The 27,292-nt window shown below is 41.3% G+C and overlaps 1 protein-coding gene across 2 annotated transcripts in view; it reads left to right on the top strand.

The window, feature by feature from the left end:
- Positions 1–27,292, top strand: part of TENM2 (teneurin transmembrane protein 2) — an 883,834-nt gene that overhangs the window by 252,746 nt on the left and 603,796 nt on the right. The gene's annotated exons all lie outside the window — the stretch shown is intronic.

Genomic DNA, 27,292 nt, shown 5'->3' with positions numbered 1-27,292 from the left:
TTTCTGACCCTCGCTGTGAAAAACTATGGAGTGCTGTTATACTGCTGCCGATCACGATTTCTGAAACCAGTGACGAGTGTTGAGAAGATGGGCCAGGAGAAATATATTGTCTGCATCATAGATGCATTTGGTTTGTGATAAATTCAAAGTTGGAGCTTGGCTCTTGGTATCATCGAATTACTGTCGTCCGAGAAATCTAACTGGAACTGAAGTAAACAGAAATCCTGCAGCCGTCCCTTGGACGGTAGTGCAGTAAGCACTTTGCAAGCAGATGGTAACCAAAACTATCCTTACTCAAACTATCTGATTCATATCAACAGCATTTTTCTGACTTTTCCAGTAGATGTTGCTGGAGAGCAAAGAAAAGATTATTTTTTGAACAGGAAAAACAGATATGCAGGAGACTTATACAAACCAATGAAAAAGATCCTTCTCCCCAAACTCTGCTGGTAGCATTTTGCATAATTTGCTAATTAATGAATTATATTGAATCATTATCTTTTATGATGTTCTATAGAAGAAAGCTATTAAAACTTGAGTTAGATGTTTTAAATTATGGAATTGTTCTCTTTAGTCCCCATATATAATGTCTGTTTGCTGTTTTTCCATTTACCCAAAAAAAAATCAAGTTAACTGCACATTGCTATTCAGAACATTTCATCCCTGAATGCTAAAACCCTTTAACATGCAAATATGATGTCAGAGGAGGAACTGAAATAGAATACCCTGAGAAGAGTAATGATCAAACGCATTATACAAATATGCACCAGTTGCCAACATGTAATGAAATATTAAGAAATTAAAAGCATGCAACCTCTAAAGTAATAGAATTTCATTGCTCTGAGACTGTTTTCCCACTGAATATTAAGTGCTTAATAGATCTACCCGTAAAAAAACAATCAAAACCCTACATGGTTTGTCAGTGAAATTCTTTCATTATATGATTTTGAAAAATTAGCCCAATAGGATTTTCCTCAGACTAGGAAATGTAATTAACATTGGGTATTAAGTGCCAGATTTCCAAAGCCAAAGCCACCAGGCTTGATGGAGAAAAGGGGGATTCAGAAAGCAAGCAGCAGCGCCAGAAACCCAGGGCACCCACACTGAAACTTCTCTCTGCTAACCACTCTGATAAAATGACAGAGTCGTCCCAGAGGAGCCCAGGATTAGGGTACCCAGACACGAACTGATGCAATTTCAGGCAACCAGTGACCTCTATCTATGGGAATATTTATCTCTGGAAATGATCAGTTAACCAGTTTCCGTTGTGAAAGAGGAGTGCATACATACGTTTTTCCGATGCAAGGGGGCCTTGGATCTCAGCAAAGCACTTACAGAGATGACAAGGGGACAACCGACGAGGTGGAGCACTCAGCTTTTCTTACCATAGACAGTCCAAGCTCTTCCGTTTTTGTTTTGTTTTTTTCTTTAGTGTGGAAGTCCTTCTTGGCCAGTTTTTATTCTTGAGGTAGGAAATGCTCTATAGGATGTTTTGATTTAATACCCGTTCATATCTCTTTTCTGGGAGTAAAAAACAGGCTTATATTTAGAAGGCAAGAGCGGCAGCTACTCCTATTTTGTGATGAGCCCCAGAACTGCACTTTGTAGGGATGTTCCCATTTCTTTTTTTTTCTTTTCTGTTTTTGGCTTTGATTCAAATATATATTTTTGTGCTTGACCCATAGTGGTTATTTTTTTTTCTGTCTTTAAATTAGAAAGCTTTATAATTTGGGGGGAGAGTTGGCTTTTTTTTCCTGGTGTGTTTGCTTCTCACTTTGGGGGGCTCCCTTATTTCATTACAGCTGTCAGGCACTCACTATACCCAAAGCACCCCGAATAAAATGGGGCAAATGGTACCTCGGAGAACCACAACAGATGTCTGTCCTCTTACTGAGAAGCTTAGGAAGACTGAAGACGTGAACCATATGCATAGAACCGCCCCAGGGGTAAAACTATGCCAGGTCCTGACTCCTTTCTTAGGAGAGCTGAAGAGGGACAATCACTGCGGGCCAGCGGGGTCCTGAGGGTGGCAGTCTTGAAATTAGAAGTGAAATGTGAAAACACAGGATAATCCCGATGAGCAAAATCAGAGGGGTCCTAGGGGAATTCTACCAGAAAGAATGACTAATGCCAATATGATGGATATCAGGTCAGGGCATTTAATCGCCACCAGGACATGATCTGGCAGCTACTAGAGGAGTCCCCTTGCTGTGGGATGGGGAAGGAGTGGAATCATGGGTGTTTGTTGTGCCCTCCACCCACCCAAGAGATGCAGAAATGCCTTCATGGGGGCCACCTGCTCTCCTATTAAATTGCAGCCTTAAGGAGCTATTGTTATTAATGGGATATTGCTTTACCTTTTAGGGATGTTGTTAGAACAAAACAGTGAGATGCCCTAGTGTAGAGGCTGGAAGAATCCACTGCATTAGCCTAAACATGGGTGGAAAGGTTGAGAAACACTGTTGAGCAGAGGGAGAGTAGTGATGAGAAACACCTTCCTATCATAATTATTGCAATTTCTTGTATGTACTGTAGATGTCATGGCCTCATTAGGCAAGGATTTTGTGTGTAAGCATTTGTTTTCATAAGAAAAGCCTTCACCATTCATTAGAGATAAGACCTATAGTTTGGAAGATGTGGTCTTTCTCTCCACTATTTGGGGGTAATCACTTGGTGTTATGGGCATCTCCCATTTCCTGACATGGATTAGGATGGACTTTTAGAATCTTTATGGGTTTTTATTGTCTCTGAGAAGGTATAAACTTTATTTATTAGAATCTGTTGCCCCTCTGAATTGCCTGTGAGTCAGTTACTATCAAAACCCTTGACTAACTTACCTCGAACTCCTAAGTGCCTGATGTATTCGACGAGCTCAACTGGATAGCGGAAGTTAATGTGAACATAGGAAATATTTTCTTGAATCCAGTAGACTTTACCATGAGAAGGAGCAAGAACAAGTTTCAGCACAATTAAGTAAGTGGAGTGCCAGTCTCTCTCTCAGAAGTTGATTTAACCAGCCTATTCAGATGGACGGGGTCACCCACGGCAGCTGGGAACCGGGCTCTAAATGTGTGTCTTGCCTTGTCCTCCAACCACTTTAATCTAATTTGTTCCATTTACCTTTTCCAAGCTTTTCATCTTCCCACCATTTGAATACCATCAGAGATGGGGGTCTGCCCATGACATTCACACTTGACATTATCAAACACAAAAGGCATCACTCATACCCTTGACTGCATTACAATGCAAGGGGGAAAAAAAAACAGATCCCAAAGGCATAGAAATGATTGTTTCGTACCTTGAACGTAGGTGGATTTCCCCCCGTTTCCTCCAGCCTGCCATATTTGACTGATTTGCTTCTGTGTGTTTGAAGAGGGTTCTGAAACCCCTGGAAAAATCAGCACTCACAAACCTATAACGTACACATCTTTATGTTCACTGGAGGTATGTGTATTCACACAATGGAGACTTACAACTCTGTTATTCTCTGCTGTTCGCCAGGCAGCAACCACATTTTGGTGCAGCGTCAACATGGAGCCCTGCCCTGAAGCTATCTTTTCACCACTGACTCCAGTTCCTCCAGCTATGGCCAAGCCTTTTCCTGACTCACACACTGGTGGTCATTGCCGGCACTCTGCTAGTGCTGGGTAGACCAGAAATCTGTTGAATTTATAGCACTCCTGTGTTTGTTTATCTGTGAAATGTGTGTGTGTGTGTGTGTGTGTGTGTGTGTGTGTTGGGGGTAGGGGACAGAATTCTTAAAGTTAATATAAATCTATGTGTACCTCCCTCTGCTTATTATTCTGAACCTTCTGTTCAAAGAGAGCTTATCCCCCCCACCCCCTGACCCCACCCATGTGTAAGACAACATTTGTGAGCTGAACAAATAGTGTTCTCAGGTTGTGGTGAATTGCTTCAGTCGCATTACATCATGCATCGAGATCACATTTCTGTAAAGCAACCAGCTACACGGTATTCTACAGGTTTAATTTACTTCTGCAGCCTTGTACTTGGGAAGGATTTCTGTAATTGGAGACAATCTAGCAAGAAGAACTCTTTAAGCCATGGGAGGCTGAAATACAAGTTTTTGCGGTGTGACTGTCTAGGCTTGAAGCTGAATAGATTATACATTTCTCTTCACTGGGCAGAGTCATCATTGCATATATATAGTCCAGTCCCAATGGTCTAGGGTTTGACTTCCCAGCAAGGGGGTTATCCAGATTCCTTCTCTGACTCCCTTGTCTTCTTTCTTACTCCGTGATGTGAATCATGTCCCCTGTCTCTGGCACCTCTGCTGATGGTACAGAGGGGCAGAGTTGAGAAGCAAAGTCCAAACCAGTGAATTGCCCTTTAGGAGAGCTGATGACGTAAAAAGTCTGTGTGGCTAGGTTTTTGAAACTGTTCACTACAATTAACTGACTGAATTTCAATTTGGGGTGGGGCGGGGTCTCTTTTAACCAACGCATGATGGTTTACTGTACCTGTTGATATGCCAGCATTTGACCCACATATTTAAGAGGCAAATGTACATCAACCGGTGTGAATGGTACTAAGTAATTGATCTCATTGTTGTAGATTTCATTGTTTCTCTCGCTGACACCCAGACCAACTACCATTGTAGTTGGAATTCTAGCTGGAATTCTAGAAGGCCACTTGGGTCAAGTCAGTGTACCTTGTGCAGGTTATCAGGGTTCTGATTGGCATTTCCCTCTAGTATTAAATACAAAAGTCGATTATTGGTGCCCAACCCTCACTTGGTTCATCTCCAACACCAGTGCATCTCCATCATCAACTGACTTCCAGTCAACCCTTGAAAAATTATTTATATTTAGGACTTGACCCCCTAGAGGTCTTCCAAGTCCCAGAGGACTTTAAGACTTTTAAACCTCCTAGACACCAGATTTAGGCTGAGATGGCGAAAGGATTTCCTATATGATAGTTCTGTTTCTATACTATATCACTGTTTAAATTCTCATTTAAATTATGGAGTGAAAACTGTTGGTCATTATGTTACATCATCAACTCATCTCAACATTCAAAGACCTCAAGTACAGTTCTTTCTACTAGGTCATCTTTAGTCTCGGGCTAAGATTGAAGTGTGGGAGTGTGTAGCAGGCTGTGCCGGAGAGACTGTAATCACACAATAGGCCCAGATGTTACCAGCCACGGCCACGTCTGCAGAACAGGGCAGATTTCATCTGCTGGACGTCGCAACGGGATCGCAATCAGATTTCCTCAACTTCCTTTTGCTTTTTAATTTTATTTTCATGGTTGACACGACATCCGTTGTGGCTTGGACATTTTCAAAATATTGTAGTTACACCTGCCGCTTTGTAACGATGTCTTATCAAATAACGCACTGTTCTCCTACACGGTCCTTACGTGGTAAACGTGGCTACAAACGGCTGGGTGCACTTGGAAGTACCTAATCGAACCTCACAAGATGCTTCCATTGCAAAAGCTATTATGTCATATAAGTGGTAGAATATATACTATGTAATTCAGTTGACAAAAATGTACTAAAAGACAAAAATTGTTACTTGTTTTTCCTTTTCACATTTTATTATGTCCTCATTGACAGGTATTCGGGCATTGTTGGCTACTAGCTTTTAGCATGAACATTGTGAAATAATTTTTCCCACAATTTTTACCAATATTAAGCCTGAAATTCTGGTATCGGTTCATCAGAAAAGCCTCTCCTTCCTCTGCCAGCGTCCTCCCCTTGGTGTGGCGGGGGCTCTGCTGGACCCTGTATTGGTGACTACAGAGGATCTTTTGGTACCAAAAATATTCTTTTATCACTAGATTAAAATTTACTTTATTCAAAATAAATTTACCTGAGGTTTATTTCTTGATCCCCACCAGAGGATCTGTTTTTATTGATTTTAGAGAGAGGAATGGAGAGAGAGAGAGAAACAACAATGTGAGAAACAGCTCTCTGTTGCCTCTTGATCAAATCCGGAACCTAGGTATGTGCCCTGACAGGGAATCAAACCCCTATCCTTTTGGTACAGGACAACACTCCAACCAACTGAGCCACCCGGCCAGGGCCACTTGAAGTTTTTAAGTCTTGAGATGTCATTGAGGACGTAGTAATAACCAATAGTTTTAAATCCGTATCATAAATGAGGATATATAAACAAGCAGTATTACAGACCACACTGAAAACAGAAAGCTTTGGCGACATTAGAAAAATCATTGACCAATCTGGTCATGGGTTCTGTATATGTAGAAAATGCCTCTTTTCAGTTATACATGTGTGCACGTTCATATACACATCTATGCGCATGTGTGGCTACTCTCCACATGTGTGCACGTATTTCCTTTACCTCTGCATCTGCGTGGATCTCTGGATCTGGATCTACATCCAGAGGCAGAGAGCGTGGGGTGTTCCTGGTACGCTGCGGTGTGGCTCTCCACGGGGAAATGCTGCGCTTTCTCCAGCTGCCGTCACCTTCTCGCGGCCTGACACGCAGTGTACTGGGCGCCAGGGATGCAGAGGGGAGCCACACAATTCTTCCCCAGCCCAGAAGCTACTCCTGAATTAGAAACTATGTGAATATTGAGTATCTCACTCATGAGTATATTTAACAAGGGGAGACATTGAGAGAGAAGAATGGCAAGGATTACAAAGCCACCTGAGGCCTCACAAGGTACCTCCACAGTCGATATGCTTTGCCCGGTCAGGGGGACAACTGAACAAGAAACAGAGCAAGTACGCTGTTGGGTATGAAGTGATGTAGTCCCGACCCCAAATGAACCTGGCTTTGTGGGAAGCCAGGCCAGGGTGTCCGAATTCTCTCTCACCCTTATGACTGGCAAGTCACAAGCCAAAGATGAGCTCGGTTTGTATGATAGTCACCTCCTGGGGTTCTGTACAAGTGAATACACAGGGAAGATGCCGTCAACATGATTAGTATGAAGTGTGTACACGTAAGGTCTTCTATGAAGACATGCGTAAACAATTTGTGCATATTTTTCTAAAAGGAAATGGGCTTATGTGGTTAAGATCCTTTTTTCCTCTCAATCTTTATGGCCTTTGTGATGTATATGTTTTATGTGCTTATAGCCATGTATCATATATGATGCATATACATGTACATCTAATCTCTAGAGGTCATTAGAATATCAGAAATGGGCATTCACATTTGGGTGAGAGTTTCTGGAGACCATTTTCCAAATGGTAAAATGATGATGGTCAACTAAGAACATTAGGAACTAAAACCATTCATCAGTGTTAACAACGACAACAAATCGTCATTCTTATTCCTGAAATGAATTGCATCTATTTGTTTTAAGCAAATTTCAGATAAATGAATGTTTGCAAGGCAAGAACCTTGACAGAATCCCAAGCTAAAACCACTTTATTATGGTTTATGGTAAGACTGTGATTCTCCAGAACCTTTTGTGAAGATATTTTTAATGTTATGAGAGCACAACAGTGAGTTGTTATTAAACGCTTGACTATTCCATCCAAAACACTATTTCTATTTTAGCTGCCAATTCAGTCTCCTCAACTCTTAGAAATGAGTGATTTCATGATTTATATGTTGCAATTCTATTTGTTCTTATGAACTAAATGTCTCTGATGTTGGGAAATGTATTAGAAAATTGTGATTTATTTTATAGAGAGAGCTAATGTAGTTGACAGTTTAGCAAATTGCCTCGCAGTTGAGCGTGTTTATCAAGTTTTTCTCTAGAACAGTCATGTCCAAAAAGTGTAGAAAGTGAGGGCATGTAGTTGTGAACTGTTTGAAGGCGGTGTTGCTGGTACCACCTGCACACCATCCTGAACAAGAGAGCAGGGGAGCGGGACCCCAGGCGGCACCAGCGCCGGAGAAGGGGGGATCATCACTTACGTGGAGTCCGCACACCTTGGCTAAGAGTTAGTACGTCTTACTGACATTAGCATCACTTGGAACTGATCTACCAAAAACCTGCTCCCATATTTGTCTATTCACACCATGGTGGATTGCATCTTTAGCTCCATTTCCTCCATGATAATTCCTAATCCAGGGGTTGCAAGCTCAAATGCCTAGGGCAGTAGTCATAGATGAGACATTAGGAGGCAATGGAGAAGGAGTTACTATCTTACACACACACACACACACACACAGTCTGTGCTGCCTAAACAAGCAAACAAAATACCTACCACGTGTATTTAGAGAGTGAACACATGAGGTATTAAAAAAAAATTTTGGGTTTAGAGTGGCTTTAGTCATCTTCAAGACATCTCCAATAGACATTTAATAAACATTGATAGAGCACTTCCAATGAACAGCCTACTTCCTTTGCTGCCACATGATTGAATGAGGCAGACACTGTGTTTCCTGTCCTCAAAGAACTGGCAGTGTGAGTGGAGGTCCCCATGTACCATCTCCCCAGCCTCTGGGCCCCCACACCTGCTCTCTCAAGTGTCTTCACTCTACGGTCCATCCCTATGGAATTGCTTTCGGTCCTCCCAGCTTTTATAACTGGGCCTTGCAAATGCTCGTTCTTCTTATCTTCCTCCAACACCCCGGCTTGCCTTTGGCTAGCTCCTATTTATCCTGTAGGTCTCCGTTTGACTGTCACTTCCTCCCAGAAGTCTTCCTGGACTACCCCTCCCAAGTCCAAATTAGAAGCTCTCACTCTGTGACCCTCTAACCATGTATTTACTTTATTATAACATCGTTCTCAATTTGCCAAGGTAACTGTTTCCACCTTAGTATTTAAGTCCTGGGAGGGCGGCACCATGTGGTCTGGCTCGCCCACTGCCGTATCACGATGCCTAGTAACATATCTGGCAGCATATAATGTAATTCACCATTACAGTAACTCTTGAATGAAGGCTGACATACGTAAATAACCCCAATGCATGATAAATTTAAAAAGGAACTCTCGCGTCTGAGAAGGATATCACAGCTGGGAAGGATGAAGATCTTGTGTGGACTCAGGACATGGGTCAAAGTAGCCTCGGGCATCACCTGTCTTCTGCTTCTCCTTCTCTACATTGGAATAGACCTAGGTCCTCATGTAGCTGAACAGAACCATCCTCTGAGTTGTAGGGGGTTGTATGCTTTTTAGTGATGGTTTTCTCCTCAGTCTCTGATCGTGTTATTTTTCATGGATGGTGGTTTTGTTTTTTGTTTTTTTAAATATGTTTTTATTGAGTTTAGAGAGAGGGGAGAGGAGAGAGAGAGAGAGCAATATCAATGTGAGAGAGAAACATCAATCAGCTGCCTCCTACACGCCCCCTACTGGGGATTGAGCTGCAACCTGGGCATGTGCCCTGACCAGGAATTGAACCGTGACCTCTCAGTCCACGGGACGACGCTCAGTCCACTGAGCCACACCGGCCGGGTGGTAGACCTGTTTTTTAAGTGGATGTCTGAAAGGGTGTCTCCCTTTCTCTACTCTCAAGATTGGTTTCAAGATACGGAACCTTAGCTCTGAGGACTGCTTGACCAGACCATGGGCTCTGGGCACCTCCACTGTGAATGTGGATCGAATGTTTGCTCAACAAGAGCTCTTTGCTAGGAACTGGAGATCCCAAAAAGATGCTGCAGGAACATAACAGGGTGGGCAGACGTGGGTTTACAGTTATAACACAAATAAATAACACAACAATTAATCCATAATAATACAAGGATAAACTCTGTTTCACATACTCGCAACTGTAAACCTACTTTGGTCCACCCCTGTGTATATTGATTTATTTTTGTTGGATCTTGGGGGCCAAGGTCACTTTACCTGAGGGTCTCCTCGCCTCAAGTCATACTTTCCTGCTGCCTTTTCCAACTCTCCTTCCTAAATGTTGCAATAAGGTCTTTGAGGTCTCCGATTCGATTAGAAGAAGCTACCCTGGTTGCTTGGAGTTAGAAGACACTAATAGACACTGGTCTTTGTTTTAACACCTTGAGACTTATGTTTGCATTTCTAACGCGAGATTTCTTAGATCCCCACACTGTCATTCTCTGTGATGGACACATCGGGTGGCCGAGGAGCTTCTGGAGATGTCAATGAACCCATTTCACTTTTTTTTTTTTAAGTTGGCTATTTTAACTAATCCCTACACTTAAAGCAGAAAAGTATTCTCAGAGTACCCTGTACCCTGAAACATGGTTAAGAATGGATTTGGAGTGAAGGGGTGGCCAACTTTAATCTTTTATAATTTTGACGAAGCTGCATTCCAGGTATTACTGTTTTTTAACTCACAGATATGTGAGGAGGTTGCTGAGAGAGGAGCGATACTGTGGAGAGAGCGTTCGGACATGCTTACCTCCTCCTCCTTCTTATTACTTTCAATTACCTTCCACATTTACCATCTAATCCTGGGCTCCCTGGCGTTTATTTCTGTTGTTGTCTAGAGGAGGGAGTGAATATTTTATAGAAAGTATAAGATGGGATTACCCTATATCTTTATATGAGCAAAGCGGCATGACAATGATATTATTATTCAGAAAGAATAGCAGAGGTTGGGGGAAGAACTAAAGAAACTCCATCCAGCCTGGAGGGGGCGGGGGGAGCTGGCATTATTTTATAGTTTGGTGTATTTGCTATTGTATTACCAGGAATTTTACTCGTTAATATTATGACAGGGAAGTTAAAAAAAAAAGGAACATGTGGAGACAAATAATTACAAAATCTTTTCTTCATCTCTGATGAAATTTGAAGGACTTATCAAGAAAAAAATTTTAATTTCTTGTCTTTCTATATTACATAAAAACATAAACACCTTTACAGCCATTCTAGAGGTTCTTTAGATGACAGTTTAATACACATGTTAATCAAATAATGAGATAATTATTTTACGTAATGCTAATAAACATTAAAAGGTCAGTTTACTGTCCTCATGACGATATACATATTAAATAATTGGAGTTCACAGCTGTAGCTTCTACCTGTTTTCATTTTTCTACGTGTGCCCTTTGCCCCAGTTTTTACTTCCGTGAGGATGTCAAGATGTCCATTTCTGCCTCCCTCCTTCCTCGTCTTTCTCCAAAGAAAGGTCACTAAACCCTCTCCTACATCATTTGTAGAAACCCTTTATACCAAACACAGTTTAAATTCCTTCTTGAATAAGAAGATATTTTTATTAAAAAATATTTCTTTGAACAATGGAATGTACTTGCTATGAGAAAATAGATTCCATTTGTAAAAAATTATAACCACCTCATAACACTCACAGTATTCCCTCATTTCCAAAGTGCTCTAGAACGAGAAAAAAAATCAATAGCAGAGTAAAAAATGTATTTCGATTTAGTGAGATTATTTTACTTCCAAAATTTATATACAGTTATTAAAAAAAAAATAGACCTTTAACTTTCAAGTTGGGTTTATCTTGCAATTTTGAAAGTGCTTGTGGATTTGTTAATGTGAAATTGGTAATTGTTGATCTCGGTGTGGGGGGGGGGAGCGGGGGGGTTAAAGCATCTTTGGTCTGAGCTTATTACAGTGTAAAATATGGATTGCTTTTACCCTAATGGCCTCTGAATCCTATTACCATCCCATTAGAGAGTGTGGGATTTTAGTAATTCTCTTGTTGTTTCCAGTGGGCAGTGAATATAATGAGGAAGGGCAGGGGTTAATGCAATTCATCTCTTTTAATACTTGTAACTCCGAGTCCCTTACTGCTCACTACAGTTTCATTGGGGTTTCTCCCCCGTCCTTCGGTTATCTTTACAACCCAGTCCGTTTCGATATGCCTTTCCTAGCCCGAAGAGTTTGGAGAGGGGAGTAATTTGGTGATGCCTAGGTTTAAACAGAATTTTAGCTACTAGCTTTGCATAAACGGAAGATAAACAAATAAGGTGGTGTGTCAGCTTGTTGCAAAACACGCTGTAGCTGGGGAAGGTTTTCAGTGGCTGTCCTTGTGCCAGAAATAGTATTGAAATAGCTCTTCAATCAAGATCATTTATAAGGCCTTTGGAAGGAGAAGCATGAGACAAGCGGGTCGGATCAATGCCCGCTAGTGTTCTGGGTATAATGTTTCCATGTGTTCGGGGAGACAGCTGTGTCCCGGGTCCTAGCTGTGCTAGAGAGGGGCATTGGGAGAGCTTTCGGAGTGCTAGGAATCCGATTTCTCCACAGAGAAGTTTATGAGCAATAGTTAATCCCCTACCCGTCCGACATGCTCAGTAGACGTACATGTCTGATTCTGTAGCTCTGGTTTTATTCATGAAATTTGTTTTTAGCTAATACAGCTTTTTTTTTTTTTTTTTTGGAATAAATATGAACATCAGATTACTTCTCCGTATGTCAAAACAAATTAGTTTCCCACAGTGATGCACTGAAAGGTGTAACTATTTTCCCTTTTTATATGTCAGAAAGCATTACTGGGACTGGGAAATTCCCACTTTTCCTCCCTTCGCCAGAGAGCCGGGGTTTGCAGAAGTCTGGTTGAATGCCCAAGCATGGTCACCGAGAGCCTAGCACCCCCCTCTGCTGCCATTAATGAGAATCACACGCTGCGATCCAAAGAGGCATGTGTGCTCAGAAAAAGGCAGGGGAGGCCAGGAGGGGGTCAGACCATTTCAATCTGTTGAAAGTGAGTGATATTCCCAAGGCTTATTGTTCACCTTCTCAGAGAATTAAGTTTCCGTATGTTTCATCATAAATGCAATAGCTGTGCAATATAATTGCAACATGAAAATGCGAGCTGGATGGCACAGTTGAAAACTAGTGTTTGGGGGAAAATTTCTTCCTGTCTTTATGTTCTGCCTTGATGGTCCACCTGGTTACAGCTAGTAGTCTAAGTCTAGCGGTAGTGTTTAGATATGGTATCTTAGTATAGAATAGTTTGTGTATTTGCCTGGAATATTCAGGCATCGAGTTTCTCGTTGATTTGAAATGTCGCTCATCATATTTCTAGACAGACTGTGTTAGTATTATTTCTTTCCATCAGTTGGGGGCGTTGAGTGAAATTTATTTTAGGAGATAATTATGTAGCTACAGATACAATGACTTTTCATTCCAGTGAATTGATATGAATAAGCATTGTTAAAGGATATTATTTGCTTTGGATTCTTAGTTACGGATTACCTTTTCAAACCATTTTTATCTCACAATCACTTGGGAAGCTCACACAAACAAAACATTAAATAAGATCTAGTATAGGTACCTACTGATATGGTAGTAGCTCTTTCTTAGTAAGCACATTCAAGTGAAACCGTTTGCAGAGAATGACTACTTTGCAGAACCAATGCAGAATGTCTTTCTGTTTTGTAAAGGGCAATATAGGTTATTGTGCCTGGTTATTCAACAAGTAGAGTGTGGACTTCCGTTTTTCACTTGTTTGGGTCCCTTTTAATTCATCTTGTGTCTTTGTTCTTGAGACTTTTCCTTCAGTTCTGCCAAGAAACATAAAAGTCAGATGACACTAATGTTTCTCTCAATGAGAGAATGATGTATCATCTTTACTATCGTTAAAAGTCACAAACTTGTCATTTGTTATTCTCTCCCTTAGTGCACAATATACACACTACTTAACATTTGCTGAATATCAGCAAACCAGCAATGAAATTGGACTCTTGGTAAGACTAGGTGGTTTCAAACAATTGTATCAGAATTCAAAAAGAAATGTGAATTGTGTGGAAGACACAAGAATGCTGAATGCCACATTTTATAGCACAGTCCATCCCTTGCTTTCTTGAAAACACAATCTCTGGTAAGGTTATAACAATAGAACACAACAGATTTTATTTAAATATATGTTTTCTAACTATAAAAGTAATATTGTCCTTACAGGAAATATGGAGAATTCAGAAAACAAACATATCACCCATGATCTCACCCAAATCTGTTGGTTTAACCCTTTTAAACAAATATTTTAGAAATTGGGATTTTGTTTCATGTGTTTATTGCTACACTTTTGGAATTCTCTCATGCATTAAGTAGCACTCAAAAACATCATATTCATGCTCTACCAAAGTCTGTGTCTTAAAATATATTTCATGACTCTTACAAAACAACTTTCATTAATTTTATAATTTTAAAAGTCTAATGGTATTTTATTATAAAATAATTTGGAAAAATATACAAGTAAAAGTAAAATCATTTTTAAATGCCACTATGAAAAGATAAATACTGCTAAGAGTTTAGTGTCATTTTTTAGCATTTTGCCTATGCAATAACTAATAACAGTGATTATATATATATTTTTTTAAATATGTTTTTATTGATTTTTCAGAGAGAAAGAGAGAGAGAGAAACATCAATGTCAGAGAGAAACCTCTATTGGCTGCCTTCTGCCCGCCCCCTAGTGGGAATCGAGCCCACAACCCTGGCATGTGTGTTAAACACTTGATCTGTTGATCTAGTCACTTTCCACTGAATTTTCTGCTGTATTTATAAGTATTCTTAATATTTTTAGAATATGGTAAACTAATGCTGGTCATAGTCGTTGTTAATATTTTACCCCAGTACTTTTTTTTTATGTTTGTTGTTTTCACATGACGATATTTAAAATCTTCATGTGATCGGGTCATTTAATATTTTAGATATTTTGAATTGGTTCTCAGCTTTAAAAGATTTCCTGTGACAAGATCCAATAAATGTGTGCTATTTTTTCTAGTAATTTTACAGAATTTATAGTAACATTAAACTATTTAAAAATGTATGTGCCAGATGAAGATCTATTTTCCCCAGAAGTTAATCTATAATTAGAATTTTTACCTTATTTTATATTAAATCTCTTGTGCAATAGAGTCTATTTTAGGGCATTCTGCTCTATATGATATTACTTTATTTTCTACATTGATTTCTTTTCTTCTTGAGAAATAACATATGTCTGTTAAACAGTACTCATTACATTAGCCCTGGCTGGTTTGGCTCAGCAGTTAGAGCATCAGTCCGTGGACCAATGAGTCACGGGTTCTATTCCGTCCCTGGCCCTGGTTCAGTCGTGCGGAAGGCAACCAGTCGATGTGGCTCTATCACATTGATGTTTCTCTCTCTCTCTCTCTCTCTCTCTCTCTCTCTCTCTCTCTCTCTCTCTCCCTCCCTCCCTCCCTCCCTCCCTCCCTCCCTTCCTTCCTTCCTTCCTTCCTCTCTCCCACTCTATCTGATGATAAATAGCAAAGAATCCTGAGGTGAGGAATAAATATATATATATATTTTTTAAAGTGCTCATTATATTAGTCTACTAAGGGTTACATTATATAAACTGTCAATACCACTGCTTTGGTATATTAAGTTTATAGTAAGTTTAATGCAATAAAGGAAAGCTCTCCTCCTTGTTTTTCTTCTCTTCGGAGCTGTTTTGTTTTTATTTGTTTATTTATTTTTATTTGTTTATTTTTTCCATAGAATCAGATTAAATTTTTTAAGCTCAGGTGGTTGGGCATCCTCCTGTACACCAAAGAGTTGATGGTTTGAGTCCCCGTCAGGGCACGTGCCCAGGCTCTGGGCTCAATCCCCAGTAGGGGGCGTGCAGGAGGCATCAGATCCATGTCTCCCTTTCACATCAATGTTTCTCTGCCTCTCCCTTCTCCTCTCTCTAAAAATCAATAAAAATATCGTAAAAAGAAAATCATATTAAATTTTAAACATTCATTTATAAAAATTAAATTCAATTTTACGAAATTTTCATTTTGATTATTCAACTGCACGTGTTTATAGAAAGTGATGATATGTTACAATCTTTAACAATATTTTTTCTCTTCCATTTAAGGCTCTATAATTTGGTAGTTACTTTTTTTCTCCAATGAAACATTTCTTCCCTTTTGAATATGCCGTTTCAGTGTTTTGGCCCATTTCCCTTTCATTTCTCTTAATCGGGAAATTTTCCTACAATTCTGTCAAAATTCCTTATGCATTTGCATAGAATAATGCAGGAAATTTCTCCTACATTACTTGCTTTCTTCTTGAGAAATAATGTATGTCTGTTCAAAAGGGTTCATTATCTTAGTCTACCAAGGGCCACATTACATTTTCTAAAACATAGCTGCACACACACACACACAAAATGCTGATCCCACATAGTTGGTCTTTACACATTTGTATGTCAGCAATAAATGCACTAGGCAGTGTGGCTCTAACTTCCCCAGGGGAGAATTCTCTAAGATCTAATCCATGGAAAATCAGTCCAGTGCAAAACTCTGCAAAGAAAGCATTACTTGGCAGAATGCATTTGAGAAATAATTTATATGATAGCCATTTCTTGGTACTTAACAATAACTATTATCATAGTAAAAGCTCTGACAAGTTTACAGTACAAACTTCTTTGGTTTATTTGTTCCCAACTTCTCTCAGATTTAATTAACAGCATTAAACATTTGTGATTTTATTTTTGTTTGTTGAGGAAGGGGAGATTATTTGGTTTGATGCTTTCGTTTTGTTGTGGGGTAAATGTAATACCAACCACTCAGTCAACAAATTTATATTGAATATTCAAATCATCCAGGCATTATTCCAATCAATTTCGTTTTTGTGAGTCTTTTTTTTTAGGTATAGAATGATAGTTCTCCTCCAGTCTTTAGGGGCAGATCTCAAAGCATTTCACTCCCTGATCATTTATTTATGATTTGTAGTCGCTGTCGCTACAGCAGACTGTATTATACAATCACGATACGTAGCAGCTCTATGTTACGTCGCAAAAACATTTTTTTGAGGATCAATTTTTGTCTGTAAAATGGGGACAGTATTTTGCAGAAAGTTAAGGGCATCCGCAAGGATGCATAGAGAGCCCTTCATACAATTTTTATATAGAGTAGCCACTAACATAAGTATAGTTAGCATTACACTTAATAATCATTTCCAAGAAAAATGAAGAAGACATATTCCCTGCTCCCAAACACCCTAACAGTGGCACAATAAGGAAGAACAATTTCATAATGCTTTGCAATTTATATGTGTTTATAATGTACGCTGCAGAAAGGGTAAACATTCAAATAAGCACAGTAGAAGAACAGGAAAATGCAGCAGGGGAGCCGAAATGAACTGAGACAGCGGTTTCTCAGGGAGTGGTTATTCAACCACAGTGAGGCCAGTCCTCGGTGAGGAGTACCCGTCCTGTCTACCTGAGCACTGGCCCAGGCTGAACACCCAAGGCTGTCACCGTTTGATGGAACCGCATCGAAGTGGCATCCAAGTTCCGCTCCTCAGCTCTGAGTGCTTGCTGAGTTTGGCTGCTTCTCTGGTAGCTTTTGATGGGATGGGATTTGAAAAGCATCCTGAAGTTGTAAGTGCTTGGATACTGCGTTGACATCTGACTCATCGACGGGTGGACCTCCTGCCCTTGTGACTGGAGCATTCTCTTGGAAGTGAAGCCCAGCTCAGCAAGAACCATGAGGAAATGTTGGTAAACTTCTTTATTACTTTAAGTCTAGACTACTATGATTCTCCATCTGTGGGTTCCCTGAACTGTGTTATTTATAGGATGTGACTTAAGGGGATAAGACGGCCCAGATCCTTCCTGGCATCTTGTCGCTTCAGCATATTTAAACCATCCGCTTAATCCTCGTATTGGTTACACATAAAATTTTACATTGATTGGGAAGTTGTTTTACTCACATAAATGGTGCCACTGAGACGTGGTTTTATTTTGCTGGTTTCCTGGATTTTTTCTTTCACCAAATGCTGGTCACTTCTAAAGGCTTGAATTTGGAAGCTTTTGATATGTCCCTTGAGGTTGGGATGAGTATATTCAAAGTTTTGTTGGCAAGTTTTAGCTTTTATTATATTTTTAAAGAGAAATTCTTTATTACTTCAACAGAACACATATTGTTTATAGATGAGAAAAATGTGAATTTTCTTTTTTTTCCTGACTTAATCATAATATTTCAATATTATAAAGAAAATATGAGCTCAGATAATCTTCTATGCACATATTATAGTGTTTTTAAAAAGGAGATTTATATCACACTATTAATTAGTGATATACTTTTTTGTTGTTGTTAATCCTTACCTGAGGATAATTTTCCATTGATTTTTATGTAGAGTAGAAGGGGGAGAGAGAGAGAGAGAGACAGAGAGAGAGAGAGAAACATCGATATGAGAGAGACACATCTATTGGTTGCCTTCCACACGACCTCAACCAGGGCCAGGGATTGAACCTGCAACCCTTGACCAGAATCAAACCAGTGACCCTTCTGTCCATGGGCCCACACTCTGTCTGCTGAGCCAAGCCAGCCAGGACAGTAATCTATTTTTTAAGTTGGTTATTGTGATCCTTTTCTATACTTTAAAAACTTTATTTTAATAATTCCATGATTTTTCATCTTATGAAATGTGTGATTTCTCTTATTTAACAATTATTCCTTAACAAAATATTTATCAAGGGCCCACTGTTTACATAGTTCAGCCCTAGTTTCTGAAGACACAGTAACAAATAAAACAGACAGGTGTCCCTGTGTCCCTGTGGAATGAACCATGTACTGCTAGAGATGGAAACTTCTTTCATTTTGGAACAATTATTAAAAGATAAATTTTGGTCTTAATTGAATCATTCAAGAGCATTTGATCTGGCTCTCTCTGTCCTGCTAGGAATACCAGTGTTCTGCCATCTTTTGCAGAAATTCTTTGCCATGTACCCTTAACTTGACTATCTTCTTATGGACATAAATTCCTCCTCTCTGTCTGGACCCTATGAAATTAGAACTGTGTTTAAGGTTATAAGACCTATGTTCTTTGCAAAAATCCATGTAGCCATGAGCCTAGCCCCGAACCATGGGCTCTGCTTAGTGCCCACTGTTCTGTCTGGGAAGAGAAGTTGAGAATGAAGAGTTAAATTAAAACTATAAGTGTTCATTGTTTATCTTCATGCTTTATGGATTTGCTTTAGGTGATAACATATGCACATATTTTAGGGTCTGTCCACTCTGTTCGTAGAAACACTCCTGAAATTGGAAAGACTGCCCCAGTCAGAGCTGTTACTTTTAGGGTTTTGAGATGAACCCCCATTGTAGGGCTTCGTGTTCCTTTTCACAAGCATTTCTGGGAAGGATTCTTGTAGAGCAACTTTTTTCCTCTTGCCTCAGCAAAATGCCTATACTGTTGGCACACCGTGTTAATCAGATCATGCAAATGTCCCTGGGTGACAACCACATGTAAATTTAGAGATGACTGGGTACATTGCTGTGCTGACATGTGACTTTTCTCATGCATCCCTGGACTTCTGTGGACATTCTTTAGTCAAACATTCCCCACCGCGTAGAAAGGAGTAACGTATAAAAGTGAAACAACTTAAAAATACATGGTATTTTCAAAGAACTTAAAATTTTAAATCTGCTGCTAGATTAAAAATCTGGCTCGACGTACTCACTGCTAAAATTAAACTGTATTAAGATTATACCACCCAGATGCCAACTTTCCGTTTCCCTCTCTCTTTGGCCGGTAGAGAAGTTGTGTTTCTCATTGATTGATAACGTAAGACTTCCACCCAAATGCAGAATGTGAAAGGCCAGTTTGAGAATGCACATGGTATTTTACTTGAATGTTTAAAATGCATATTATATAAAAATATAATGTGCCCTGGCCAGTTTGGCTCAGCGGTTAGAGCGTCGGCCTGTGGTCCAGAGAGACCTGGGTTTGATTCCTGCTAAGGGCACGTACCTCGGTTGCAGTTTGTCCCCCGCCCTGGTTGGGTCGTGCGTGTGGCAACCACTTGACGTGTCCCTTTCACGTTTCTCTCTCTCTCTCTCTCCCTCCCACTCTATCTGAACAAAATATGGAGAAATTTCCTCGGGTGAGGATAAAAATAAATAAAAATAAAGTACCAACTGTGTTTAAATATATATATTTAAATATATATACATATTGCTTAGTCTGATCCACCTGGAGTGTAGTAACTGAACATGGATATAGAAACTTGTCCAGACAAGTCTCTCTCTTCTAGATGATAGAAATGAGGTTCTCTCAAGATAATAATCGATTTAGAAACAGTGTTTGCATCCAGGTAGCTACACAGGTATGTAATTCTCATGAGTTTTGTTTAATATAAAAGGTGACTTTTTTCATTAGCTAAAAGGGATATTTTAAAGCCTAAAAGCATCATTGAGCACCCTTGAAGTCACTGTGATTTTGCAGCATGCTTCAGGGTTTCCTTGGACGGAGTCGAAGATGAAGATGGTACAGAGGGAGCTACGTCCTTCAGCCTCTTGTCACAGGGAAACACTGGTATCAAGTAGCGGCTGTCCTCAGAGCGCTACTAGAGGACCCGGAAGAACATCGGTCCGATGGGCCCATGTCGCACGATTTCTGACGCTGCAAAGTTCTTGCCATTTTACTTACAGACACAGATGAGGAAGCGAAGAACTGCTGGGCCCCGGCAGTGCGAAAGGTTCTGACCCAGCTCGAACCGAAATAGCGTGCTTCCAACCCGGCCAGTGTCCTGAAGCTGGAATTGCTCATTTGCAACTGCCAGGACCCATCAGCGCAGATCTGAGACGCTCTTTTCCCGAGTCCTTCCTTTGGAGAGCATTCATTTGAAGGATTTAAGATAATCATCTTACCTTATTATCAGATAAGTTTTCATTTTCATGGGCAGCTCCTCTCAAGACAGCTCCTCACTTATTAAAAAAGGGGAAGAAAAGACAGGTTACCAGGAGGCTAAGTGATCAACAGAGGAATTAGTAAAACGAAAGCAAAAGCCTGGGAGCAATAACATTACGCGTTTTATTAGTCGCTTAGAACCACCGCAATGCTAAGGCACCAAGAAATATCTAGCCTGAACCTGACTTTTGAACTATGGGGAAACCGAGGCCCGGAGAATGGAAATGACGTAGGCAGCTAACTAGGACTAGGGAGTGGATGAGAACCGCCTCTGGGTTCTGTCTCTGATCAAGATTCAGGTCGTGAAATCTGACACCCCCCACATGCAGGATAAGTAGACCTATTCTGAAACAAAAGGTGCATTCTCAAACCAGTTCCTTTCTCAAACAATCCTAGCCCTCAGGCATTTGTGAAATCTTTCTTGTATTGCTGTTCTTGTTAAGGACAGTACAGGGAGAACCGTTTGGGTTTCTTTCATCCTTTACTATCCCTTTAGCAATTCCAGGGGCATTTGTGTCTGGGCAAGGAAGCCCCCCTATGGAAACATGACATCAACTAACTGCTGGTGTAGACATCGGACTTCGGGTCTAGGGTTGGTGGGAGTGTCTGCACTTGATGTTCATAAAGTACAAATAGATCCTTGTTTAAATCCTTAGCGAGGACAGCCTCGTGCAAACCCGTATCCACCCTCGCCCCGCAAATAAAGGAAGAAAAACTCCGCTGCAGTCACCACGCTCGAAGAGTGTTGGAAAATCAACATGACTGTCTGTTTTCAATATAATTTCAGGGCACAAATGTCCATCTACCTAAGAATACAGAAGACAAAACCTGCCAACCCTGATTCGGATGTCCCCTTTTGATTGGAATTATTCCCTCAATGCTACCCTACCCCGGGTCCTCCAGCGCCCCTCTCGTGATGGCACGTTCTGTACTGGATGACTCAGCAGCCATTGGGGGTGACAGAGGAACAGTAACACTGGTTTCCTCCCAACTCTGGGCCAGCCAGCTCACTGTCATTATCTCCAGTAACCCTAACCAGCAAAAACAGATGAGCAGACAGAGGCCCAGAAAGCCCCCGTGGTTTGTAGGGTGACCCTGGCCGGGAGTCTGGCCGGGCCTCTGCCGTTCGGTGGGACCGCCTCTTCCAGGCAGCCCGGGGACATTCTCCTCCAGCAATCTCTCGGGCCCATTCCCACTGACGGCATCGTCCTCTGTGCGCCATCCCAGCGGTGGGTGCTCTGTGTCAGCGTCAGGGGCAAAGTGTTCGGAAGCCTGAAGGCACCTCTTCTTCCAGCAGGACTTCTGTGTCGATTTGGAGGACAGGGTCCAGGTTGCCTCCAGGTTTCGGTTCCCCTTCATAGCACACAAACCAGTTCTGGAACCAGAGGTCTAAGAACCCGGGAGGAGGCCAGCTCCGAGCCTTGCTTGTCCAAACCCAGCTTTTTCAGGCTAAACTCCCTGGACTCAGCCCTTCACTGTTCAGCCTCTGTCCGTGGAGTTTGGAGAGTTGCTTCTGGTTACAGTAGTAGACTGGTGACTGGTGCCCACTTAAGGGGGGTGAGGGGTTAGTAAAGGATGAAGACGGTCAAATATATGGTGATAGAAGACTATCTGAGCCCTGGCCAGTTTGGCTCAGCAGTAGAGCATCATCCCACCGACCAGTGAGTCATGGGTTCGATTGCAGTCAAGGGCACGTACCTCATTTGGGTCGTGCGGGAGTCAACCGGTCGATGTGTCCCTGTCACGTTGATGTTTCTCTCTCTCCCCCTTTCTCTCCTTCTCTCTCTACCTGAAGATAAGGAGGGAAAAAAAATTAAAAATAAATAAATAAAGACACTGCTTCTGTTAAAATAAAAAGATTATTTGACTTTGGGTGGTGGGCACACAATGCAACATAGAGATCATGTGTCATAGAAATATACACTTGAAACCTACATGATCTTATTAACCCATGTAACCCCAATAAGTTTCATAAAAGTAATAAAATGTCCCAGGTTCACTTAGAACAAATAAAATAGGCACTTGGCAGCAGAGGTAAGAAGATACTGGAAGTTGCCCTGGCCGGTTTGGCTCAGCGGTTAGAGCGTCAGCCTGCGGTCCCGAGAGACCCGGGTTCGGTTCCCGCTAAGGGCACGTACCTCGGTTGCAGTTTGTCCCCGGCCCTGGTTGGTCGTGTGGGTGGCAGCCACTCGATGTGTCCCTTCACGTCGATGTTTCTCTCTCTCTCTCTTCCTCTCTCTCCCTCCCTCTCTATCTGAACAAAAAATGTCCTCGGGTGAGGATAAAAAAAAAAAAAAAAAAGAAGATACTGGAAATAGTTAGAAATAATAATGTTGCATTACTACTGATGTACGTGTACTAGAATGTTATTACATTGTAATTAATATTTATTTTGCTACATTTACTCTGATATTATAATACTGTGGTCTTATTTTTAAGATTACACATGGTACTATGTTTTGCTATCTCTGTAATATCCTGGACACATCTCTTCCGGCAAACCTACTAGATTCTTGCACAATCACACACAAGTGCACACACACATGTGTATACTGTTCCCACTCTGCTGTACACATCCCACTTTCTGCTATCCACTTCTGGCTCTCCACCGCCTAATACAGACCAAGTAGGTAGGAAATGTTGACTGAAAGAATGAAGCGAACTTTGAATGACAAGGTGCAACAAGCCGGCAGGCACCCACGTGCCGTGGGTTGAGATGCAGGAGCCCCCTTGCAGTCAGAGAGGCTGCTCCATGGGTATCGGTACAGCGTGAGGAGTGAATTAGAACAGGCACACGGGCATCGTCCGGGGTCCTGTCTGGAAACTTTCCACGTTTACATCTCATGCCCGGAGAGCAGACTGATACTGCGTTTTAATTGTGTATGTTAGAGGAAAGGCGTACGGTTTCAACAATTTCTTATTTACCTTCTGTAGCATGAAATTTGTCATTGCATTCCCAAAATAAAGGGTTGGAAGGAGAGCGCCTGCTTTTTGCACGAGTTCAATTTTCTCCCGTGTGGAAGTCCCCCGAGATGTGTAATGAGTAGATGCCAAGATGATGCTGGCACCATTTTCTTATTGCCATGGTGATCTCCAGCTCTCTCGAAATCTCAAAGGAGATGGTGGTATTTTAAAAGCAACTTGAATTTTGGTAATTTAAAAAAAGGCTCGAAGGAGAATCATCTTTCTACGTTTTGCCAGCTTGGGTAAATATGGGTAGCACATGGTGTCTAGAGAGAAAGGATATTACTGCACTTTACCAGTGGGTCCTCCCATGTTGGAAGACGAAAAAGCGTGGTGAACATTATGTGGAGGGTGTTTATGACAATTCAGAACACTTCTGTGAGCCTAAAAGTGTGTTTGATCACAACCTTCCTACAAACACCATTCTCTTTCCTGAGTCACCAGCATTTGTTACACTTCGAGTTGGAGGTAGGATTGTCAGAGTATTTATCATGTCGGAAGCACTGGAGGGTATGTGTAAATGCTGGCAGTTATCAGAGTAAAGGGGAAGAGAGGTGATTTCCTTGAACTGAAAATTAAGTGAGACAAGCATCATCCCAACTCTAGTCAATCACCCCTCCTCCTAATCAGGAAAAGTTCTTACGTCGAGAGTTCTTTTGAGCTTCGTTGGAGTAACTGCGTTCTCCAGGAAAAGCCTCGAAAATGAAAAGGTTTTGTTTCACTTCGGAAGACAGTTGGCATTTTTTGTAGGCATTTCTTTAGAGCTATGACGAGAACACGGGGAATAAACAAACGTGGAAGCAAATCCGCGAGGACACGCGATGGAGAGGAGGGACCGGGGCGAGTGGAAGGGGGTGACTCCTCGCGTGTTTGGGTGTGCGTGACCTCGCCTTGTGCCTTTAGAGTGGGAAGTGACACACAGCGCAAGGAAGGGCTTGGGGTGTGCTGTGTGCGTGTGTGTCCTGTTGGGGCAGCGAATTGTCAAGGGTGAACAATGCCCTTTCATTTGACACAAATGTGGATTCCCAACTTGCATGTGGACATTTTAATTGGTTGTTACAAGGCCACATCCACCTACTGTTTCCCAGGGAGACAGAGACCACAGACCCTTCTGCTGCTGCTGCCTCCACCGGCAGGGATGGTTTAGTGCCCCCCACAAACACACAAAGCGTGAAACCTGCGCCCTGTTTCAACCCCCTCTGGGTAGGGACACATACCACGTTGCTCTCGGTCTTCTCTAACGCCAGTTTTAGCTGTTAAGACGCACAATAGATGCAGACAGAAGATTTTGTTGGCGTTTATTTTATTTGTTTGATTGATTTTGTTTTGTGTTTAGCACAGAGATTCAGTGATTTCCTTAAACTGTTCATTTTTTGATAGTGGACTGTCCTCCTGTGACCCGGCAGGTGACACGCGAGTCCAGAAGCTCAGGGAGGTCCCTGAGAACAGCCCTGAGGCTCCGCTAGTTCACGTCCGTGCACAGATGGCGTGGCCCCCCAGCTGCGGGTTTCACTTCCCAGTTTCAATGACCCCCACTCAACTTTGCTCCGACGATACTGAATGGAAAATTCCAGGAAAACAACCCATGCGTCCTAAATGGTGTGTCATTCTGAGTAGTGGAATGGGATCTCGCCCCAGACGTCAATCATCCCTTTGTCCAGCGTGACGTGGTACAGATAGTACCGTAAGGTAGGGAGCGGGGAGAACGTTCACGTGACTTTTATTGCAGTACACCGTTGTCATTGTTCTGAAATTGTTACAATGAGTTATTGGTGTTGATCTCTTGCTGCACCTGCTTTATAAATTAAACTTCATCACAGGTTGTATGTAAGGGGAGAAAACAAAGTGTGTGTAGGTTTCGGTCCTATCTGTGGTTGCAGGCATCCGTGGGGGTCTCGGGACGCATGTCTCACACATAAGGGGGCACAACTGTCTACGGAATCCAGAGAAACACCCCTCAAGGTTATCTTAATGCGCCAGGATGTTAGACTCCAGTCTCTGCCGGTAATTTTCTCCTTGTATGGACTCTCTCGTGGTAGGTTCCTGTAGTTAGTGTTTTAATCTATGCACGTAACCAGCTATTGGATTTTTTTCTTTCTCTTAGTAATATGTTCTTAAAATTAAAGAAGAAGATTGTTTTTGGGCAGCAAGTGGGAGAGTTTTTACGTGAACAGGACAAGTGTGTGGTAACTGTTGCTATACAAGGGAGGTTTTCTCTTTTTCCATTTTAAGCACCATTCTAAAATAAATCTACACCGTTTTAAAGCGAATTTTAATATTCCCCACTGTATAGTAGTTTTTCTTTTCCTGAAAATAGACCTACAAATGTCATAAATTAGTCTGCAGATTTTTCTCTTATTATGCTTCCTCCTTCAAAAATATGCAGGAAAGTGATTATATGTGGTGTTCAACTCAAGGCTGATGAGTTGCTTATAATTATCAAGGCAGACATAATGAGATGAAAACAACTCTTTCTCAAGGGCCTCAGAGGAGTTTCAGTCACTATCATAACCCTGTCATGCTGGGTTAACTGTTTTCTGCCCAAGTAGATGTCAACACAATTAATTTCACAGTTTTCTTCAGCTGATATGGTTCGGATTCATTTGCTCATTTAGGCAAGAAGATCCCCATATGTTAAGGGTGGAATTGATTTCTGGGTTCTGCAAAGGCAGATAAAACAATGAGGAAACTAGACATGCGCTTATATTTATATGTGACAGAATGGCATCCCCTCTCTTTCTGCGTGTCTGTAGATAGACACGGATGTGATCAGTTGGCATTGCATCTGACGTTCGTTCTGTCGTTCAGCCACTCGACACAGATGTTTCATGGCCAGCTTTGGCCAGAGCCTCTGTAACAACTCGGAGGTTGCAGCGAGAGCCAGGCAGGACAAACGTGTGAAGTCGCTGGTCTATTTGGGGAGGAAGACGTTGTTAAGGAATTGTACTAGGATGTCTTACTAACGGAAAAATATGAAAAAAACCAGATCATTCACCTGGTACTTGTAACTCGTTCCTCACCTTTTTGCCTAATAAATGTTTGCCATGAGAGAGTATTCAGTAAAACTTTCCATTATAGTAGACATATTCTATATCTGCATTTTTTTCAATATGCAGGGACTAGCTGCATGTAACTCTTGGAAGCGTGAAACGTGGGTAGCGTGACTGAGGAGTTGACCTTTTCATTTTCTTAAATTTTAATCAATTTCCACATGGGGAACTGACTTCCATCCTGGACAGTGATGGTCCAAAATATATCACATTATTCCTTGCATCTATTTTTAACACTTGAAAATGGCACTTATTATGGCATGAGAACAGGACAAGGTGTATATAAGTTTAATTTGTCATTTACTCCATGAGCTAAAAGGAACCTTGTCGAAAGCCAAGAGAATAGCTCTGTTTTTGCATATATGATAAGAAATAATGAACTAACGTTCTTGATCTTAGTGTCTGATCAGATTACAAATTAATCTTTATTTATATCTTGAATCCCAAATCTAATGAAGACTCTTTTCCTAAGTCCAATGTTTTATTTGTTACTGTTGCTCGGTGACTTACCGAGATTGTACATTAATTGAGTTGATTAATGTGATATATTACCATAAATCTTCTTCTTTAGCTTGTGCTGCTGCTTAGTCAAAACCGAAGACCTATTTTCATCCGGGGACGTGTTCAGTATCATTCCACCATCACCCATTTCTCATTCTCGGTTCCTAGTGTGCGTGTACAGAGAGACTGATGATGGGCTTGAATGAGAGGGAGGGGCTGGGGTGAAGGGAGGGTGCGAAGGGAGGAGAAGGAAATAGCAAGGAAGGGGCAGGGGAGGAAGGGAGAGAAAGGGGGTACTTACAGAAC

Source organism: Molossus molossus, unplaced genomic scaffold (genome assembly GCF_014108415.1).
Source record: "Molossus molossus isolate mMolMol1 unplaced genomic scaffold, mMolMol1.p scaffold_m16_p_4, whole genome shotgun sequence".
In the NCBI taxonomy this organism is placed as follows: Eukaryota; Metazoa; Chordata; class Mammalia; order Chiroptera; family Molossidae; genus Molossus; species Molossus molossus.
Note: the sequence above shows the minus strand (reverse complement) of the source record. Positions and strands in the feature narration are given on the sequence as shown.